The following is a 3,902-nucleotide window of genomic DNA, read 5'->3' as shown; positions in this document are numbered from 1 at the left end:
GGTAGTGTTTATTCGGACTTCGTGAATCGTGATTCAAGTTTTGACTTTCGTAGAACAAAGCAAAAAGAATTCAGTAAAATCGTTCCGTGATTCGTGAATCGTGGCCCGTGGGTAGGGTTGCCATCCGTCCGGATTTCCCCGGATTTGCCCTAGTTTGAAGGGAGCTGTGTTGTCACATCTACCAACTTTGTGGTAGATCTACCTATTTCACCTCCCTTCTACCTATCTACCAACTTCGGTATCAAATCTACCTATTTTTCGACATATCATTGTTCACGCACAAATAATAAACGTTACAGACTCCTCAGATACCATTTTGCTATAAATTGTACCAAAATGGTATCCAAGTCGTCTTGGTACAATACTTCCTTCAGAAATTATCATTTAAAAACAAAAACGGACCGCTACTACACGAGCTGCAGCTGTTCTGAGCCGTTCGCTCACTTTTAAGCCCAGATTAGTCTGTGTCTGTGAACGGTCCGAAACTTTACAAGAGTGGTGACAACAATACATTGTTTTTTTCGCGAACCTGCGTTTAACAATTTGGAACGAAAAAGCGGATTTACACGGTTCAATCACATTGAAAGCAATTTCGTTAAAAACCACTAAGCAATAAATATTCAATACGTAAATTACGTAATAAATAATATTAAGTAGGTACATACTTAATAAGTGTACACTGTAGGTGCATTAAATATGTGACAATGCCATGAAAAGAATGCAATTGAAAGTAATATTGAACAGAAATTGCTAAATTTACTGATAATAATATTAGACTGGGTTGCACCAACTAACTTTGACTTTAACCGGAAAAATTGACAAATGTCGTATGAGAATATGGGGTGTTTGGACGCCATATTTAACTTTAACTATAACCACGCCTCTGGTGCAACCCAACCTTAGGGTGGTAGATCTACCAATTTTTGGTTCTAACATCTACCTAATTCTACCAATTTTTGGCATGACGTCTACTGATTTTCTAAAATTCGGTCTGGAAGGGCGTCCGGGGTGCGTCCGGCCGGGCCGGGTTTTTCAAAAGTGTCCGGTTGAAATCCGAACACTTTTGCTGAGAGAAATCCAACTTTTTAACCAGGCAGTAATTAACGAAAGATAAAAACTCGCTAAACATACACACGTTTTCTAGCGCGGACTTGAGTTAGTCAGATTTTTTACAAATTCTTGTTTGAAAAGCAAAAATTGGTAAGACGTTATCGTAAATACTGTTTAAGAGGTGTCCAGGGAAATAACCACATTTCGGCCAAATGTCCGGGAATTTTGTCGTGCCTGACCGGTGGGTGATGGCAAACCTACCCGTGGGTCATGCATAAGTAACGTGACCATACGTCCCGTTTTGAACGGGACTGTCCCTTTATCGGGTACTCCGTCGGCGGCCGTCCCGGTGGTCCCGCACTCATGACTCATGATCACTCATGAGTCATGACACAAATTTGTCCCGTTTTCGCGTTGAAACCAAGATACCCCTTTCTATTCAGAAAGCAGCCAAGTAATCCCCGAGTACCTATATATTTTGTTATTGCTGGAATGTATGTTTTTCCGATGCCAACACCGTGCTCGAGTACCTAATGACCTTCTAATACCTATAATGACAATAACGCCAAAACCTGTTTAGCATATTATAATATTTACTTTATCTTTAATAACGTTTCCCATGGCGCGGGCAGGGTTGCCAACTTTTACAGCCGCCATAACCGGACAACAAATTAATAATAATAATTAATAATTAAAACAGTTTATTGCGCCATAGGAAACAATTACAAACTTATTGTCCATCTAACTGTAGAAGAGTTTACTTCATCTAGTCATATAAATAGTCAAATCGAAAAAAAGAAAAAAGTACTAATGAAAGTTTTATTTATAGATGTATCAACTAAATAAGTACTTACCTAAAATATAAAAATTGAAATTGTACTTGCTCTCGCTTTTAACATTTTTGACAAGTAGTTTTCCTGCATCTGTCCTTAGAAATTTGAAAATTAAATTAAAAAAACGTTTTTTTTTTCATCCTGCCAAATATTTTTCATGACGCTAAATGCGTTATATTAAGCCCCAATTTCACCAACGACTGTTAAAGTTAACGCTCGCATTAGTATTACGTTACCTCTTTCGTTTTTCTTATGAATGAAAGAGAAGACATGACATTTTAACAAGCTGTTAACATTAACAGACGTTGGCGAAATTGGGGCTAAAACCTACCTTTTTATGTAACATTTTTATGGGACCGGACAAATTGCATCCGGTCGGAAGTTAGTGACCTGACCCCAACAATTCCTTCTAAAACCCAACAGTCCGGTCCAAAACCGGACGGTTGGGAACCCTGGGCGCGGGTCACATAGGACAGCATTTGAAATCGCAAAAACATCAAAATGCTGACCAACAATCACTCTTACTATAATTTTGACGATATCCCGTTTTGATAGGAAATAATAATCCGCCAAGTGCGAATCGGGCTCGCGCACGAAGGGTTCCGACTTCAGTACCATTATACTACTGGAGTGTAGATGGAGGAGAACTATCTCTGTATGTAAAAAGTGTCCGCTACTGCGGAAAATTAGGGTGGCGCTACAGTAGGGTAAATTTTAAATTGGTATTAATTCTGTGACTCGGCTATTCCGCTAACTTCAATTTATATTTTGTCACTAACGGCTACATTAATTCCATACCCTTTGCTGCAGCTAGCGCCACTCTTGGAGGATTTTTCAACTGTTATTTACTGCGTACAGCTGGACACTTTTTCAAATATCCCCCATGTAAGATAGTTCTCCTCCATCTACCCTCCATACATTATACATAGAGCAAAATTAGGTCAAAAATTGTATGGGAGCCCCCCTTAATTTTTTATTTTACTAGCTGTCCCGGCAAACGTTGCTTTGCTATAATATAAAGTTATATTTCGCCCATATTATTTTATTGAAGTGACTAAATAAGTATGTCACCATGGCAACGTCCATCGCTATCCCGTCGCACAAACAATGGTAAGAGTCGTGGGGTAAGAGGGACGCGGGGGGAAGAGAGACTGTAACTAATAACAAGAAAACTAAAACGCCGAGCTCCATGGTGACTACGTCGCGTAAATAAAACAGTATTAGGCGTAGTTCATATACCTATTCTTAGATATAGATGAAGCTACAACACGGCAACTAAGCGAGTAAAAGAGAGAGAAAAAATACTGTTTTCAAGCTGAAAAAGCCAAGTCTTCCAAGTGTTCCTTGTTTGTGTTATTAAAATATTAAAAACATCAGTTCTGCGGTTGATTGCTAAGGAATGTGTAACTATTACGTTTAATCTTTATTTTCTACGTACTTATTGCATTAAGTATTTGTAGTGTGGGTTTTTAGTGCTTTTTCGATGTCAATATAAACTTCAAAAACATAAACTTCAAAATGGCAAGCTGGGAAAGGGTAACGGCTATACCAGGTTAAGAGAAACATATGTATGTTCCCCTTTCCTCGTTTCAAGGGGTAAAAAACATTTTGAAATCCGCTTAAATACCGGCTGACTTTTAAGTACTGGTAGGTACTGGCCAAGATTTGTAAGATGAACCTACCTATGTGTATGAACAACCTTTTCTATGGGACCAACTTTTCATACAAAAGTATCGATCAGATGTGACCAAAATGTATGAAATAGTAGATTTTTTCTTTCGAGTACGAAAGTTGGTCCCATACAAAAGGTTAAGGTCAAAATCTTGCGTTTTGGTAGCATATGCTTAGGATGCTTCTCATAAAACCAAAATCACCATAATGTTTCCATATAAATTTCGAGGAGTTCCCTCGATTACTCCTGGTTCCGATCATCAGGTCACCACTTTTGTGAAAATGGGACCAAATTGAAGTGAAACCTAATACAACAAAACAAAAAATTTGAAAATCGGTTCACAAACG

The sequence above is a fragment of the Aricia agestis genome, chromosome 6, assembly GCF_905147365.1.
Source record: "Aricia agestis chromosome 6, ilAriAges1.1, whole genome shotgun sequence".
NCBI classification, from domain to species: Eukaryota; Metazoa; Arthropoda; class Insecta; order Lepidoptera; family Lycaenidae; genus Aricia; species Aricia agestis.
This window is presented reverse-complemented; position numbering follows the sequence as displayed.